The following is a 19737-nucleotide window of genomic DNA, read 5'->3' as shown; positions in this document are numbered from 1 at the left end:
GGTTAGTCTGGGTCTCATAACGGTGAAGCATGTTATAGCAGGGAAACACACAGCACTAGGGGAAAAGTATAGCAGGGAACCTGATCGAGCTCTGGGGTGATAGGGCTATGGGGAAGAAAAGTGTCAGGGAAAATAAGTACATTTTTTAAAGGTTTTCAATAAGAGAGGGGCACCCGGATGGCTCAGTTTGTAAGTGGCTGAGTTTGGCTCAGGTCATGATCTCAGGGTCCTGGGATCAGGACCCACATCCTTGGGTTCCCTGCTCAGCAGGGAGTCTGCTTCTCTCCCTCTGTTTCGGCCCCTCCCTCCCCAAGCCCTGAATTCTCTGTCTCTCTCTCAAATAACTAAATAAAACCTCTTTAAAAAATTTTTTTCTCAACAATAGGGGAAAAAAAACAGAATTCACTGGCCTCTCCACGGGCTATTTTAACCAATCAGGTTTGTGCAGCTTTGTTCTCTCAATGTTAATTCTTCACACGCAAACTTCTACACACTGGTTTGTAATCAGTTTTTCCAAGTGGAAAACACCAGCCATTCTGCCCTTGAATCATTTTAGGAGTCTAAAGGGACAGCATCAGCAATTAGTAGCCAGTGCTGGAGTTAATCCCTAAGGAACTCTTGTTTCCTGCCTCTGCATCGGTTTTTGTCTAGGAAGTACAGACTTGAAAACCACAGCCAAGTACAATGAAATGTATTCATTTATTTCCTACCACAGAATGGTATAAAGCTTACTTCACAGACGAAGAAGCTGAAGTTCAAAAAGGTTACAGCGACTTGCCAAAAAGATCCAATAAGTAGAATTAGCTGAAATCTGAATTCAAGACAATTTATTCCAAGTCCATTGCTCTTCCTATTAAATGGAAGCTGTCTCTTTGTCGTTGTGAAATAATTTTATTTATGAATGCAACTGTGACTTTATTTTCTAGCGATTCCTAGCAATGATAGTACTATTTGTTCTTCCCCAAAACATTTGGACAAAATTATCCCAAGTATTTTTGTCCCCAAGAAGTTAAAAACACACACACACAAAGCCCATGTTTACTCTGTGTATCTTCTACCATGGGTGTAACCACACTAGCAATGAGAAACATGATTCATGAGTAATATCTTGGCTGAGAATCCTTAGTATCTCTAGATACATCTGACACATAAGGGAAATGCCATATACACCTAGCTATATTTTCTTTTCCTTTAAGTTTCCTGTTCTCTTTAATCAAAGTCCTCCCCAGGCCTCACACCATGCATTCAACAACATAACACCAAATATGGAATAATATTCAGAATATTAAGGAAATAATTTCCTGGCAGGATTCATCAAAGAAAAATACAAATTAAAAGAATATTAATAATTACATATATTATATTGTGTGATTTAACATGCTCTGAACAATTTTTCTCATTAAAGAGAAAAAATGAGGTATTAATCCTAGAAAAAATTTCTTCCAACATCAATAGAAACTATTCGTCTTATTCTCTGGGGAATAAAGTATTTTTTTTTTTTTAATAAATGAACACTTTGATTTAAAAGATAAACTCAGGGGCCCCTGGGTGGTTCAGTCAGTTAAGTGTCTGCCTTTGGCTCAGGTTATGATTTCAGGGCTCTGGGATGGAGCCCCCCACACCCTCAGGCTACCTGCTCCACAGGAAGCCTGCTTCTCTCTCTCCCACTCCCCAGCTTGTGTTCCCTGTCTCACTCTCTCTCTGTGTCAAATAAAAACTCTTAAAAAAAAAAAAAAAAAAGACAAACTCAATTCGACATAGGAGTGAGATCAGATGGTATTTGTCTTTCTCTGACTGAATTATTAGATCATACAGCTGAAACTAGTATTACACTGTATGTTAACTAGAAGGAATTTACATAAAAACTTAAAAAGTAAAAATTAAAAAAGAGAAATTCAAAGTTTCATAAAATATTTTCCCTGAATATTCACTACAAACGTAAACTATTTCTGCCCTGCCTTGTCTAGTGTTTTTACCTTGTTTGCAGGCTAAGCTAAGTGGTGTGGTGGAGCCAGTTCATACCAGCTTATCAGAGCTGATGGCTTAATTTTCAGAAATGTAGAAAGCCAGTTGTCAAGCCATTAATAGCCTGAAACCAGCCATGATGAGAGTATTTACACCGAAGAAATCAACAAATGCTAAGAATCAGGGTTTCTTGGGGTTTTTCCCTAGAGAGCCAGTTGTTAAACATATACCAGCACACCTCTGTGCCTGGGCCTCACGAGTACTTCAGAAGCTTATTAGTTTACGCACTTCATTATGTCTCTTCTTTTTCTCTTCAAGTCTGATTATGTGCTTTCAATTATTTTGTTCCAAGCCCTAGCCTTGAAAATATTTTGAACTTAACCTCGAAAAATTAAGATATTATGAATAAGGATCTAAATTAAAACTATTCTTTCACCAAAACATTCTCATAGGAAATGTTTTCTGTGACTTTAAGGGCCAAGTCTCTACTTTTTGTGAGGTTGCTGATATGAATATTGTGCTTGAAGTTTATACATGTGCTCTCACAAAATATAAATGTATACAGCATCAATACTAAAACTTTTATTGTCTTCTAAGGAAACAGATTTTATAGTGTTGAATATTCAGAGACCCTTTGCATTAAGTATGAATCAATGTTATGGGGAAAAAAGAGGATAAAAATCTCTTGGTCTGCTTTTACTGAAGAAACAGAGCTAAGAGGCTATAACTTCTATAAAGGCAATGAGAACGGATTTAGAGCATTTAAATGTCCTCAGTATGTGATGTAAAATTTCTGGCAGATTCATAAAAATGGTACATCACAGATGGACAAGGAATAGGCTGGCAAGAGTCAGGGATGGTAGTAAAAGGGTTCTGGAGTCAGGAAAATACAGGTTTTAAACTCTGTCCCTCCCACTAACTGTGTGACCTCAGGAAAGTGAGTCAAACTACTGTAAGCCACATACTATTGGTACTGGCTTTACAGTGCTGTTAAGAAAAGAATGTCAGGGGGAGGCCTGGGTGGCTCAGTGGGTTAAGCTGCTGCCTTCGGCTCAAGTCATGATCTCAGGGTCCTAGGATTGAGCCCTACATCAGGTTGCCTGCTCAGCAGGGAGCCTGCTCCTCCCCCTGCTTGTTCTCTCTCTCAAATAAATAAAATCTTTAAAAAAAAAAAATAAAACAAAGGTATGTCAGAATACATGTGATGTGACTATCACCTAAATAATCAATGTCTAGTTATTACATAATTAGAATGAGTTGCAACTAAACCAAGTCAATAACTCTGAATTTAAAAAAAAAACCTATTTTAATGAACAAAGATAGAGACTATCTGTTTCAAAGTCTTACAACTAATGGGGCACCTGGCTGACTTGTAGGGGGAGTGTGCAACTCTTAATCTTGGGGCTGTGAGTTCAAGCCTTATGTTGGGTGTAGAGATTACTTAAGAAAAAATAAACAAAAATCTTATAAAAACAAAACAAAACAAAAACCAAACAAGTCTTGCAACCAGTGGATGAGAAATATGGTGGGAGTTAAGGCTCACTCTGCTTCTATAATGTACCTTCCTACATTACAGAGGCTATAAAGCAAATGGCAGGGTTTTCATACTTCCATGTGAATAGGTGCTTGCTGCAATTGAGGTTCAGCCAATCAAACTTACTTGCCCAAATTCTGAAAGGCATAAGCGAAGCAGAGACCACACTCTGCTGACATTTACATTTTTAGCTGCAGTGTTAGCAGAGATCTCAGTATCCAGTAGGGAAGCAGGGGATGACACATCCCATTTGGCTGGCCCCTCCCACTGGCTGTAAAGCAAGCAGTAGTAGAGGTCGCTTCCTCAAATGGCACTGACAGTGAGTCTTCAGAGCAAAGCTGGCAAACTTCTGTCTGCTAAGAGCCAGGTAATCAATACTTTACCATGTCATTTCTGTTATAACTAGCTAACACCGCCACAGTGGTGTGAAGGTAACCGTAAATGATAGGTAAATAAGTAAGTATCATTGTGTTCTAATAAAACTTCATGTATGAACACTGAAATTTGAATTTCAAAACTCCTCATCCCCCACCCTGCCGCCCCAACCATTTAAAAATGCAAAAACCAGGGCGCCTGGGTGGCTCAGTCTTTAAGTGGCTGCCTTTGGCTCTGGTCAAAATCCCAGGGTCCTGGGATGGAGCCCCAGTTCGCATACAGCTCCAGGTTCAGCAGAGGGTTTCCTGCTCAGCGGGGAGCCTGCTTCTTTCTCTCCCTCTGCTGCTTCCCACTTGTGTGCACTCTCTCTCTCTCTCTAATAAATAAGTAAAATCTTTTTTAAAAAATGCAAAACCATTATGAACAGAGGGACATACATAAACAGTTTAGGTTGCCTACTGGTGACAGTCTGCTAATCTCGCCAACAGTATTCTGATCTACAGGGAAAGAAGCAGATCCCTCAACAGCCCGACTCTGTAGTATAGCAGTGGGAAAGGTTTGTAAAAGGTCAAGACCCATGAGCCTAAAAGCTATTTGTTCAGCCCTTCCTTATCTCTGTAAGCCACTAAAAAGCTGCAATAAGTATCTTCCTACTGTAACTGCCTAGAATGGATTCTGATCTTCTCTACTAAATCCTGACTGATTTATAGTACAACTACATACACATTAAATATCCAGTGTTTCAATCATTTCATAAATGCCATTTTTATAATTATTTTACATGGATCAGGGTAAAAATAAAGACAAATTACTGCTATTTACTGATAATGTCTCTTAAGCCTCTCAACAGGGAACTCCCAGCTTTCATAGAGTACAAGAATTAATTCTATGTTGCCTACTAGAACACCTCTGTTTTCATTTATTTGCTTAATAATCTATGCAACAAGTATTTATTAAGCAACAACTATGTGCCAGGCACTGTTCTAGGTGCAGGAACACAGAAGGGGAATAGAAAACCCTACTAACTACATGTCTTTTTAGAGCTTAGGTGCCGGTAGGGAAGAGGAAAAACAAAATCAACATATAGGCCTGGTGGTGAGACGGCTGTGAAGGAAAAGAAAGTAAGCTTTGGAAACAAAATGTTTCCAGGGTTGCTGTCTGAGTCTGCATGGTCAAGGAATACTTTTCTAAAGAGTGAGCACAAGAGTAGAAACCTGAATGAGGGAGGGATCCATATGCATTTCAAGGGGAAGAATTTTCCAGGCTGAGGGACAAGCTAAATCAAAGGCTCAAGGTAAGAACGTGCTTAGCATGACCGAAGAACTGTAATGAAGCCAGCATGGCTGAGGCACAGAGAAGAAGAAAACTCTAAACTGTCTATTGTCTGCACTGTGATTCAGGATTTACTTCTCATCCGCTGCTTTCCATCAAGTGATGCCAAGGCAACAGCTCAGTAAACTAACTCCTCACTCTGCTGCTTCTTCCCCACTGTTTCCTACATAAAAAGTCTGTGTCTTTTCCTGCAGCCTTTCCTCCTTGCGTGCCACTCTGTAGTCCATAGGCCACCTACTCTAGGAGAGCTCTATGCTGTGTTTAAGATTTTTCACAGTTCTTCAATTTATTCTAAAGTTCACAGTGTCTGGCAGATCTTGCACTCTGGGGCTTGGGATTGTGGTTTCCTCATTTCACTAAAGTTTAAAGATTTCCTCTCTATTCTTTATTCTTAGTTTGTTCAGTTAGTATGAGGAAGAAGAGAATACAAATGCTTTTACCCAGTTATCTCTAAATGGAAATCCTTTATTTTAGACATAAATTAACATAGGTATGTCTATAGATGAGTAAACTTAAGTTTCTCAACTTCTACATTTTCTTTTTTTTTTTTTCAATTCCTACATTTCCAATTTCAATCAACAGACTTTCCTATTTGAAAATCCAGATCACTCAGGTCTATAGACTATAGATTATAGATCACTAAGATCTATAAGCAGATAATTCTTGTTTAAAAAATTAGGACAAAATCAATTTAAATGCATATGAAAGTATTTAAAGTAAACATAAAACTGGAAACTACAGTGAATTTCTACTATGACACTTATATTAAAGCTACAAAATGATAAAAGGCAAATAGGTATCAATATCCAAATGAATACCCAGTACAAAGAGAATAAAAGGTCAAAACAACAGAATATATGTTAAGTAAATATAGCATTATTACTTTGAAGAACATGAGCTGTTCTCTGATTATAGTTAATAAGAGCTTACTTTGGTTTTGATTCAAATAATATTCAAAATGTCCTGCACTTACCAGATAAATGATTTGGATAAAAAGTATTCTTCCGGAAATAAAGCTTTGCTTGACCTTCAAAAAAAAAAAAAAAGTATTCTTTCGAATCATCTACAGGTACTTTAAAAAATGTCAGTTCTTGTGAAATACATCAAGCAGAGAGAGTCAATTATCATACGGTTTCACTTACTTGTGGAGCATAAGGAATAACATGGAGGACATGGGGATATGGAGAGGAGAAGTGAGTTGGGGGAAATCAGAGGGGGAAATGAACCATGAGAGACTGTGGACTCTGAGAAACAAACTGAGGGTTCTGGAGGGGTGAGGGATGGGGGTTGGTGAGCCTCCTAGTGGGTACTGTGGAGGGCACGTATTGCATGGAGCACTGGGTGTGCTGCATAAACAATGAATCTTGGAACACTGGAAAAATAAAATTAAATTTTAAAAAAGTCAGTTCTTTTGGGCACCTGGATGGCTTAGTGGGTTAAGCCTCTGCCTTCAGCTCAGGTCATGATCTCGGGGTCCTGGGATGGAGTCCCAAATCAGGCTCTCTGCTCAGCAGGGGGCCTGCTTCCTCCTCTCTCTGCCTGCCTCTCTGCCTACTTGTGATCTCTCTCTATCAAATAAATAAATAAAATATTTTTAAAATAAATAAATAAATAAATAAATAAAAATTTTAAAGTCAGTTCTTTTAAACAGGTAAACATCTTCCTCAATCTCAGTAAGTCCTTTCTTTACAAATGCAGTTTAGCTCTTACTAAATTATCAAAAACACTGAATTAGTGAGTTCAAGTAATTATAAAGCAAGTGTGCAAAAATGTTGTATGTTTCAATTTTTATTTTCTTGTTTATTTACAAATACTTCCTATAGCCAAGTGCACTGCTGGGTCCCTATCCTCTAGGGACACACAGTTAGTTAAGCCCAAAGATATTACAGAAGTGATAAGTGCTAAATAAACAATAAATATAGAAACAAGAATTATCAATATAGAAGATGACATCTGAACTAAATCTTGGATACTGAACAGTTCCTTCAGCTGACAATGAGCCAGAGCTTATTTCTAGTGAACAGACAAGATATACACGGAAGAGAAGGCACAAGACATGCTGCTGTGCCCTGATAGAGCTGGCACAGCTGGAGCACAGGGTAAATGTGGAGGGAAACTGGAGGCGAGGCTTGCACAGAATAGGTAGACAAAGCAGATCATAAAAAGCCTTATACACCAAGATAACAATAAACTCCTAGGGAGCAGGAGAGTAATAATGTTGAGAAAATATTTCCAAACATCATGTAAATGGTGAAATGGAAACTTCAATGACCCTTCAGTGAAAAAGGCAGTACCTATGGAGGCAGGGGTGAGGAACAACAGTACGGGAAAACATGAGAAATGTCACCAACACAGTACAAACAATCTGGGAATGGGATGTCTTTCAGGATCAGAGGAAATGGATGAAGGTGATGGAAATTTCCAGCCCTAGTGATGAATGAGAGTGCCATGAACTAAGTTAGGAAGTACAGTAAAGGAATAAGGATTAGTGGGAAAGATAAAAAGAGACAAATATGGACATGGTTTAACAAAAGGGCCAGAAGACAATGTTAAAGCAAAGTGCAAACCCAGATTTGGGTTCAGAAGAGGAAAAAGCAGATATATAAACCAAAAAACACATCCAAAACAAGAAGAAATATACCAAATAATAAGCAGGTATCTTCAATTTCATTGACAATGAGGTTAATGTCTACTTTCTAAGTAGTAAAAACCATAAGCATAGCTGCAAAACTTTTATTTTTTTAGAATATTTTATTTATTAAAAAAAAAACTTTTTTTAGGGGCACCTGGGTGGCTCAGTGGGTTAAAGCCTCTGCCTTTGGCTCAGGTCATGGTCCTGAGATAGAGCCCAGCATCAGGCTCTCTGCACAGCAGGGAGCCTGCTTCCCCCCCACCCACCCACCTCTGCCTGCCTCTCTGCCTACTTGTGATCTCTGTCTGTCAGATAAATAAATAAAATCTTTAAAAAAAAATTTTATTTATTTGTCAGAGAGAAGAGAGAGCACAAGCAGGGAGTGTGTCAGGCAGAGGGAGAAAGGGCTCCCTGTTGAGGAAGGAGCCCAATGATGGGGACTGACCCCAGAACTCTGGGATCATGACCTGAGCTAATGGCGGACGTTTAACCGACTGAGCCATCCAGATGTCCCTTCAAAACTTTTAAAAAGCATGTTTGGCCACTGAAAAAGACTTTTTGAAGTTTAAAATATACATGGCATTGGGCACCTGGGTGGCTCAGTTGTTAAGCATCTGCCTTTGGCTCAGGTCATGACCCCAGGGTCCTGGGATGGAGCCCCACATTGAGCTCCCTGCTCAGCAAAAAGCCTGCTTCTCCCTCTCCCATTCCCACCCCCCTACTTGTGTTCCCTCTCTTGCTGTCTCTCTCTGTCAGATAAATAAATAAAATCTTTTAAAAAATAAAATATGGGGCGCCTGGGTGGCTCAGTGGGTTAAGCCACTGCCTTCGGCTCAGGTCATGATCTCGGGGTCCTGGGATAGAGTCCCGCATCGGGCTCTCTGCTCAGCAGAGAGCCTGCTTCCCTCCCTCTCTCTCTCTCTGCGCCTGCCTCTGTCTACTTGTGATCTCTCTCTGTCAAATAAATAAATAAAATCTTTAAAAAAATAAAATATACATGGCATTAAAAAAAAAAAAAAAAGATACAGGACACCTGGGTGGCTCAGTGGGGTAAAGCCTCTGCCTTCGGCTCAGGTCATGATCCCAGGGTCCTGGGATCGAGCCCCACATCGGGCTCTCTGCTTAGCCGGGAGCCTGCTTCCTTCTTTCTCTCTCTCTCTCTCTCTCTCTCTGCCTGCCTCTCTGCCTACTTGTGATCTCTGTCTGTCAAATAAATAAATAAGATAATAAATAAATAAATATTTTTTTTAAAGATTTTTATTTATTTATTTATTTGACAGAGACAGATCACAAGTAGGCAGAAAGGCAGGCAGAGAGAGAGGAGGAAGCAGGCTCCCTGCTGAGCAGAGAGCCCGATGAGGGACTCGATCCCAGGACCCTGAGATCATGACCTGAGCCGAAGGCAGCGGCTTAACCCACTGAGCCACCCAGGCGCCCCGATAATAAATAAATAAATATTTTAAAAAGATACTAAAAAGAATATACAATAAAAGGTAAATATGCCACCACTGGACCCCAGGTGGCCTCCCCAGAATCAATCGTCATTACTAATTTCTTGAACGTCTTTGCAAAGATATGCAATATATGTGTAAGTATATAGACATATATATTCTATGCATGCTCCTTTAAGTAGCCGATGAAAAATAAATAATTCCCAAGAAGATGTATTTTGTATTTCCTTTTTTTTTTTTTTTTTTAAGATTCTATTTATTTGAGAGAGAGTGAGTGTGTGAGAGAGAGAGTGTTGGCGTAAAACGGGGAGGGGCAGAGGGAGAAGCAGATTCCCTGAATCGGGATCCCAGTGTAGGGCTGGAGCCCAAGACCCCGCGATCATGACCTGAACCAAATGCAGTTGCTTAACTAAGCCACCCAGGCACTCCATTTTGTATTTCCTACATATGATATTATATTAATCAAATTTATAATAACAGGACCAAGAATCTAATCAATTAAAAACCATGTTTCTGCTCCTGAGTAATGTGTAATTTTACTTTCCTAATAAATTTAATGGTAATAAAGATTAAAAACAAAACCCCACTAATTTCTCTTTCCATACACTGACCTTTAGGGAATTCCTTAGGTAACAGGTTCTGAAAGTGTGAGCACAATAAGGCCCATTCCCTTAATGATATTTTACTCAAGCCTTAAAATCTGGGCTCAAACTAGAAAGAGAGGAAGGGGGAAAGATTATGAATTAGTCTCTCATTCAGAATATTTTACTCAACAAGGCTAGCCCAGGTCCACCAATTACCTCACACATGAGGGAATTTCAACCTTGCTTGGACACTGTAATGAAATAGAGATTTTAAAAAAGATATTAATGCCCAGTACACATCCATATTTAAACTGAAAGCTCTGGGGCTAGAGCTCAGGTGTTTTTCTCACAGGTTCCTAGTTAATTCTAACATGCATCCAGGACTGAGAATCACCAACCATAGAAATTATAATCAGATTTTATGGAAGTTAACCTTAACCTTTTTATTTTGTTACTACATAATGTTCAAGAATGGGAAATGTACTTTAAAAATTCTTAGGGGCAGGAGTGCCTGGGTGGCTCAGTCAGTTCAGCGTCTGGCCTCAGCTCAGGTCATGATCCCAGGGTCCTGGAATAGAGTCCTGCATTGGGCTCCCTGCTCAGTGGGGAATCTGCTTCTCCCTCTCCTTCTGCCCTCCCCCCATACTGCCCCATTCGTGCTCACTCTTTCGTGTCCTCTCTCTCAAATAAATAAACACAATCTTTTAAAAAAATAAAATAAATGAATAGAATTCTTAGGAACAAAGGTGGCACTAAATTATCAGAGTGTTCCTAAGGCAGGACAAGGTGACGCGGGAGATCTCACAGTACAGCACTGCAGTCTTCTTCACCTGACATTCTCTGGACAAGCCTGCTCTAGATAGCACATTATGGAAAAACAGGATCAAATTCTGAAAATCTCCCCGAATTACAAAAAGGTTATGTACTTAGCGACAACCAAACTTGTGTTTAAATTTAGTAACTTCAGAGCCAGATACAATAACCACTGCTTGGCTGCAAAGAGATCAGAAGTGAAGTGAACATGACAAACTCCCAAGAAGTGGCGTACCCAAGAACTTCTTTTACAGGGACTCTAACCAGGGTGACATGGAAGAGCTTAGACCTGTGTTGTCCAACATAGCAGCCATTAGCCACATGTGGCTATCAAAACTTAAATTCAGGGCGGCCTGGGTGGCTCTGTCGTTAAGCGTCTGCCTTCGGCTCAGGTCATGATCCCAGGGTCCTGGGACGGAGCCCCACATTGGGCTCCCTGCTCAACGGGAGGCCTGCTTCTCCCTCTCCCACTCCCCCTGCTTATGTTCCCTCTCTTGCTGTGTCTCTGTCAAATAATAAATAAAATCTTTTAAAAAAACCTTAAATTCAAATTGATTTAATTAAATAAAAAATAGAATTTCTCAGCTGTAACAGCCACATCTAAAGTACCCAACACCCACATGCAGCTAGTGAATAGCATATGAAGAACCAAATGTCACTGAGGATATATTTGACAGTGCTGGCTTGGGAATAATGAACCTCTGCAACTGCTTATTATATCTGTGAATACAGTATATTCTAGGAAGATGGTCTACAATTTTTATTTGATTCTCAAAGAAGACCATCTATGATTCACTTGCCAATGCCCAAGCCCACAGAAGGTAGGAAAAAGGTTGTTTTCCAAAGAGTTACCTCTTATAAAAAGCATGTAGTAACAGGAGCACTTCCCACTCTCAGACATAACCTTTCAACCATCACATTAAGACAAGTGGAACTACGATCAGTACAAAATGTTCTTCCACTTCAATAATGCTGTCATTCATGATCCTGGGGCTTCACTGCTTTTCCAGAAGAGCAAAACGAACTATAAACCACAATCAAAAAGATGCACTTCTTCTGCTTTATTCACCATCCCCAAGCTAATGGGATAGCCAAGATTCTTTGCTTCCCTTTCAACCCCAAATACCTGCTTTTGTAGCCATGGGAACCACAACAAAATGTTACTTATGGAAAGCTAATTCTGCATCCTACAGACAAAATAACAGAAACAACAGCCTTCCAGAGCAACTGTAGAATCCTGTTCCTCCAAAGACATGGATACAAACCTAAGATTTAATGCCTAAGATGTCATCAAGAACTTACACAAAATACAAAGTCAAGGGTCTCCTAGATGAGCTTCCATTATGGATAGCCAGTCTGGTTCTGGTATTGAAGGAATGAACAAACACTTCTAAACAGACTACATGTCATGATGTGACGGCTGCCTATTCAGTTACACCCAATTTCAAGGATAAAATCAACTGTTTGATTTAAAGACCTATCAGCTCTCACTGTGTCTCAATATTCCTAATACATCCCTGAAAGACACAACATCCCTGAATATCTTAGTATCTTAAGTAAGTCAAATAAAAATCACTGAAAGAAGGATATGCCCTTTATCTGGGAAGGAAAGATCCACCTAAACCAAAAGAACCCACATGAATATGAATAAAAATAGAAGGCAAAACAGATCCTTAATGTAGGACAAGACCAAAGTCTGTCTTAATATAAATTATGTAGGCTTGATGTGGGAACTATAAGGTCTGAGTTTATCAACATTCCATAGTCAAATATTATTAAACTGAGTATTTAAAAATCAATAGGCTGGCAGTTTCCTATCAAGTGAAACCTGCATTTATCATGTCCCTGGCAATCCATTACTAGATATTTACCAATGAAAAGGGGCTGGCAAATTATGGCCATATGCCATATCTGGCCCACCTCCTGTTTGACAAATGAAGTTTTCTTGGAACACAACTACATCCATTCATTTATGTATTGTGTATGGCTGCTTTCATGTTACAAGAGCAGAGTAACTACAACAGAGATCATGTGGTCTAAAATACAGAATATCTAGGGCACCTGGGTGGCTCAGCGGGATAAGCCTCTGCCTTCGGCTCAGGTCATGATCCCAGGGTCCTTGGATGGAGCCCCACATCGGGCTCTCTGCTCAGCAGGGAGTCTGCTTCTCCCTCTCTCTCTTTGCCTACTGCTCTGCCTACCTGTGATCTCTCTGTCAAATAAATAAATAAAATCTTTAAAATAAAAAAATAAAATAAAACACAGAATATCTAGTCCTTTACTGTCCCCTGCACTTGAGAAATAACTTATGATCACACAAACTCTAAACACAAGTGTACAGAAGCTCAATTCATTATGGTCCAAAAATGCAAACAACCCAAATGTCCTTCAACAGATTAATGGAGATGCAAACTGTGGCAAAGGCATACAACTCAACAATAAAAATGAATTAATTATTGACTCTTACAATAACTTGGTTGATTTTCAAAGGCATTATTCTCCATGAAAGAAACCAGTCTCAAAAGGTTACATGCTGTATGATTCCACTTACATATCATTCTTGAAAAGAAAAAACTAAATTGATGAAGACAGATTAGTGGTCACCAGGGATTAAAGGAGATGGGACAAGGAACTGATAGGATAAGGAAGTTTTTGGGGTGATGTCCACATAGTGGCAGTGACTACACTAACCTGTATGTTTATCAGAGTTCACAGAACTGTATACCAACCAAAGGAAAATTTTTTTCATAAAAATTTTAAAAAATAAAAAACTTGTCTACTAGGAGAATAATTTAAAGAAAAACAATAAGTTAACAAGAAAATAGTCTAAAAATTCAGGGCAAAGAATAAGAGTTTGCCAAGAAAGATCAGATCAGAAAGAGTGGTCTGGTTAACTATATTCTTGGGTTTTATTCCTGGGTTTTTCCACTGATTCATTATGAGGCATTAAATCAACAACCCATTTCACTATTTCTCTATGATTTTTATGCATATTTTGACAGGTGATATCTGAGGATGAATATAAAATACTCCACACAATATTTCCCCTGTCAAATATGACGTACTACTAGAAGAAATACCGCAATTCAACTTATTTCAGAATACTTCCATTCTGCCCCCCAGATTACTCATAAATATAAAGGTGTAGTTTATATCATAGTTCTCAGACCTTTTTACATACTCACATTTTCTCACTCTGCTTTCAAAGCTCTTTCACAACCCCAGCTGTCTAGAAAATCTGGCATCTCATTCCATACATACACCAAAAGACTCTACCACATATGTCTCGTTTTGTACATGGTCTGCAATTTTCTTTCTGGCAACTAGACCTGTAGGTTGTCCAGGAGCAGTCTGGAAACTGCTACCAAGAATTAAGCAAAAGGCAAATCCTGTAAATACAAAATAATTTTCAGGGAAGACAAGGAATATGGTTTAGTCCTTATACAGAATCAATGATAAAAACAACTTATAAATTATGTATTTTATAATAAAATATATTTCAAAAAAAAATCACACACAAAAAACTGAAAGATCAGATTCCAGTACCAGTCAGAACATTCAGACAAATTGCTTTCATTGTGTATAGTTAATAGACCATATCTCAAGACAGAGAACTCAAGAGTGACTACTATAAATCTATAATCAGTATATACATATAAATATATTGTGCTATTACATACTATATAATTATATATTAACTATTAATATATTAATATTATACTATATACTATTATACTACTAATTAATATATTATCTATATAAAATTAATATATTATCTATATTATATTATTAATCTATAAATCATTTATATCAAAATCAAAGGAAGAAAAAAAATTCTTGAGAAGAAAAAAATTTTAAGGGCAAAATAAATTTTTTATCATGACAGCACATCCAAAAGTCTTTAGGTTTTTGTGGTGATTTTAAAATGTCAACAAATTCGGGACGCCTGGGTGGCTCAGTTGGTTGGACAACAGCCTTCAGCTCAGGTCATGATCCCGGAGTCCCGAGATCGAGTCCCGCATCGGACTCCCAGCTCCATGGGGAGTCTGCTTCTCCCTCTGACCTTCTCCTCACTCATGCTCTCTCTCACTGTCTCTCTCTCAAATAAATAAATAAAATCTTAAAAAAAAAAAAAAGTCAACAAATTCTCAGACGCTTCTATCTTCAGAAGGAGTCGTCTATCTCCCTCCTGGAAAAGAACTCTCTTCTAACAAATACAATGTTGGGAGTAACGCTATGTAATTTCTAGGAGCAGGTCATTAAAAGAGTTCAAATACTAGCTCTACCATTTATAATAATTCTTCTTTCAAGTCTGTTGTCAGAATTAGAGATAACATATGCAAAGCCTTTTACTTGGTGCCAGAATATAAGAAGCTTAACAAATAGTTTCTAAACAACCATTTATATTCCTCAAAATCTCACGGAAGATGTGTATTATCAATATTTAAAGATGAAAAAAGTGAGGTGCGTAGGTGGTACAGTTGGTTGAGCAGCCAACTCAAAGTTGGTTCAGGTCTGATCTCGAGGTCGTGAGATCTAGCCCTGCTTCCGGCTCCATGCTCAGCACAGTCAGCTTGTGTTTCTACGCCCTCTGCCCCTCCCCTGCATGCACACGCTCTCTAATTTGAAGAAAAAAAAAAAAAAAAGTAAAGATGGGGCAGCTGGGTGCTTCAGTCAGTTAAGTGTCTGCATTTGGCACAGCTCATGATCCAGCATCCTTGGATCAAGCCCATTGCTAAGTAGGCTTCTCCTTCTCCCTCTGCCATTCCACCTACTTGTGCTCTCTCTCATAAATAAGTAAAATCTTTTTTTTTTTAATTTTATTTATTTATGAGAGAGAGGGAGCACACAAGGAGGGGAAGCAGCAGGCAGAGGGAGATGCAGGCTCCCTGCTAAGCAAGGAGCCCGATGTAGAACTTGATGCCAGGACCCTGGGATCACAACCTGAACCCAGGGCAGACACTTAATCGACTGAGTCACCCAGGGATCCCAGAAATAAAATCTTAAAAAATAAAATAAAATAAAATAGAGATGAAAAAAGTTCTTTATGTTGTTAAATGAATTAAAGTCACAAACAGGTGAAGTTACACCAAATCACAAGGAGTATAAAGACTTTTAGACCAAATTCTTGCTTTCTATTAGGCTGAATCACACGAAATGCCATTTTTATTAGGTCAGAAGGGGTAGAGAGTATCAGCAATTTTATATAGTTAAACCTAACAGTTATAGAAGAAAATACAGATGACCACAGAAATATTATTGAAGAGGCTTTTTAAAATTACAGGCTAAACTAAATTTATATTTCACATGTTATGGTATAAGAAAAATAAAACTCAAGACTGCTACAAAATGATAGTTTTTCTATAGCTATATTAATATATCAGTTATTAACCCAGTCTCATCTGACAGCAAATAAAAGTTAAATATAAGTTATATATAGTTACAGCATTCTCTATCAGAAAATCACTATGGGGCACTGAAAGTGAGGGAAGTGATACAGAATAAAGACTTAAGAACAATTCATAGATTTTAGCTTTTAGTGGAATACAAAAAATATGTTTTTTCAGTGAGCAACAGACCACTCTCTGCCATTCAGACAAAAGATGAGTCTTATAAAAGTCAGAAAAATGATTGGAAAATTAGCACCTTGAGAAAAGCACAAACCATTCAAGAGCCAGGTGCTAAATAGTGGCCACGAAGTAAACACAGAGAAAGAATAATATTTGAAATATGTTCATGGTAAAAAGGAGAAAACACTATGTAGTACAAGCTCCTTTATATTTATTATTTAAAGTGTCAAATTATTCTGATTCAAATTTAGTAGTAATGGAAATATTTCTAAATATTTTATGCTTAAAATCACATTTTTACTTATTTATGACACTTAAGTTCTAGGTATTCATTTAATCCTCAAAACAACCCAGAAAGTACTATTACCCACATTTTATAGAATAGAAAAATTGAGGCATAGAGAGATTAAGTACCCCACGGTCACAAGATTAGTAAGTAATAAACCCTACATTAAATCAGGGTGTTTGGATCCACAGTTAGTGTTCTTAACTTCATTACACAACCTCTCATATTCAGCTAACTTCATTATGTTACCTCTTAAACTTTATAGGCATGGATCCAAATATAGTCAATTTCCTTGTACCAACTCTGACAATTAAGGAAGAGGACTAAATTAAAGTAAACTATTATTCTCAGGGTGCTTGGGTGGCTCAGTAGGTTGGGTGTCTGACTCTTGATTTCAACTCAGATCATGATCTCAGGGCGGTAAGACTGAGCCCCACTTTGGGCTGCACACTGAGCATGGAGCCTGCTTAGGATTCTCTCTCTCCCTCTCCATTTGCCCCTCCGCACTCATGCTGTGTCTCTCTCTGTCCCTCTAAAAATTAAAAAAATAAAGTAAACTATTATTCTCAGACACAATATTAAAATCTGCTGACTGGGGTGCCTAGGTGGTTCAGTCGATTAAGGGTAAGACTACTGATTTCAGCTCAGGTCATGATCTCAGGGTGGTGAGATCAAGCCACATACCAGCCTCTTTGCCCCTCCCTCGTCACTCCTTCTCTCTCTCAAAAACAGAACCAAAAAAAAAAAAAACAACAACAAAAGACCTCTCTAACTTATTAATCTGTTATCAGTTTTCCACTGATCCTACTTTAGATAATCTTAACTTTATCTAACAAATCATTTGTTGAAAAACTAAACTACCACTTGCAAACTTAAACCAAAGATCATTCATTCACAGGGAGAAAGACAAACGTCTATTGGTTCACGAAGGTAAGTATGAAGACCTTACACAAGACACAGATAGATGGAATGGAAAAGCAACTGTAGGAAAAAAAAAAAAAAAGAAACTTTTTAAGTATAGAATATGTGGGCAAACCCTCAAAGATGATCTAGAAATATTTTGGGACTAATATTTCAGAAGTGAGCTGATCATTATATGTTCTACTATGGGTTAGCAAACAGCTTATTGACAAAATTCCCAGCCCCCAAACTGTTTTTGTAAATAAACTTACTGGAACATAGCATGCTCATTTGTGTTGTCTAAGGCTGCTTTTGTGCTACAACAGCAGAGCTGAATAGGGGCCACAGAGCTGAACATATTTATTATGTAGCCTTTACAGAAAGTTTGCTGACCTCTGTTACATTTACCAACACTGAGCAGAAAATAAATGCAAAATCATATTCTGATCACTAAAAAATTGATTCTTAATGGATAAAGAAGATATGGTCCATATATACTATGGAATATTATGCCTCCATCAGAAAGGATGAATATCCAATTTTTGTATCAACATGGACCGGACTGGAAGAGATTATGCTAAGTAAAGTAAGTCAAGCAGAGTCAATTATCATATGGTTTCACTTACTTGTAGAGCACAAGGAATAACGTGAGGACATGGGGAGATTGAAAGGAGAAGTGAGTTGGGGGAAACTGGAGGGGGAGATGAACCATGAGAGACTGTGGACTCTGAGAAACAAACTGAGGGTTTTGGAGGGGACAGGGGGTGGGTGTATTGCATGGAGCACTGGGTGTGATGCAGAAACAATGAATTCTGGAACACTGAAAAGAAAATTTTTAAAAAGTAAAAAAAAAAAAAACACCAAAACCCCAAATTGATTCTTATTTGACATGAGCATAAGTTAATATCAAATTTATGTATCCTATGGCTAGACTTAAAGTTGAAAGGCTACCATATTTCATCAAAACTAAGAAAACCACCAACTATGACTATTATAGTACCAAGAAAAAAACACTGCCAATTAAAAAGTGACACAATAATTTCCTAAAACATCTACTGCAAGATGATTCCAGTGTCAAAATAGTGCATATGAGGGGCACCTGGGTGGGTCAGTGGGTTAAAGCCTCTGCCTTCGGCTCAGGTCACGATCCCAGTGTCCTGGGATGGAGCCCGGCATCGGGCTCTCTGCTCAGCAGGGAGCCTGCTTCCCTTCCTCTCTTTCTCTGCCTACTTGTGATCTCTGTCTGTCAAATAAATAAATATAATCTTTAAAAAAATATATACTGCATATGAGAAAAAAATGTGTATCTTAGAATTGATGAGCTGTATCACTCTATAGTGATATAAATTCATATATAAAAGGGCTATGACACATCTACTGGACAAGGTTTTCCACTTGATCAGAGGGTTCTAGAAGGGAAAAGGAGTTTCTTACACCACTTTGCCAATATCTATAGGAACCAAGAAATACTAATAGAGAACAAAGGACTAAGGTTTTGCAGGCTATCCCACATGCAAGGCACTAGGAGCATATCCTTCTTCCAAAACACTGGTACCTGTACCGAGTACATTTAGGTGAGAGACTACTGAAATAATACATTACCTTTGATATTAGACACATGAGCCTGTATTTCAAAGTAACAGAATACCCCTGGAGTATAATCCACAGCAGGACACGCATGAAAAGTCTGTCTGAGTCACTGCTTTTTTTGGAAGGAAGGGAGGGGGAACAAGTGAGAGAGAGGGGAAGAATGAATTAGAAACAGACTTCATAGATTCAAATTTAGCATTTTATCTTTGCCTTCAAAGTATTCAATTATTCAAGGTAATGTCTGACAATGAACAACTTAATATGCAACTGAGAATCCTATATTAATAATTACAAAGCTTTAACACATAGTAGAAATGACTTCTGTAATACTGTTGTAATTCATTCTCCCACTCATGAAACTTCAAAATATTTAAGAACAAACCTTTTTAATGTTTCATTATTTAAGAAATGACCTTTATTTATTTATTTCTTTTAGAGAGTGCATATAAGCAAGGTGGGGGGACTACACAGACAGAGAGAGGCAGACTCCCTGCTGAACGCAAAGCCCGACACAGGGCTCGATACAGGGCTCAATCCTACAACCCAGAGATCATGACCTGAGCTGAAATCAAGAGCTGGATGCTTAACTGACTGAGCCACCCAGGAGCCCCAGAAAATCACTTTCTGTGAAGACAGAAGAGTTATGACAATCTGAGAAAATGAGGACAAAAAGGCTATGAACATTTAGCAATTAACAGTTATCAG

At 38.3% G+C, this 19737-nt stretch overlaps 1 protein-coding gene across 5 annotated transcripts in view; it reads right to left on the bottom strand.

The window, feature by feature from the left end:
- The window catches only part of WDFY3 (WD repeat and FYVE domain containing 3), a 276729-nt gene that overhangs the window by 196894 nt on the left and 60098 nt on the right, over window positions 1-19737 (bottom strand). For 3 of the 5 annotated variants that reach the window (XM_044224613.1, XM_044224614.1, XM_044224615.1), the window contains exon 2: window positions 6180-6233. The exons of the other annotated variants lie outside the window; for them this stretch is intronic. The gene's annotated coding sequence lies outside the window, so the exon portion shown is untranslated. The remainder of the gene's footprint in view (window positions 1-6179; window positions 6234-19737) is intronic. 5 annotated transcript variants of the gene reach the window in all.

The sequence above is a fragment of the Neovison vison genome, chromosome 11 (assembly GCF_020171115.1).
Source record: "Neovison vison isolate M4711 chromosome 11, ASM_NN_V1, whole genome shotgun sequence".
NCBI lineage: Eukaryota > Metazoa > Chordata > Mammalia > Carnivora > Mustelidae > Neogale > Neogale vison.
The sequence above is the reverse complement of the archived record's forward strand: the minus strand, read 5'-3'. Positions and strand labels throughout refer to the sequence as shown.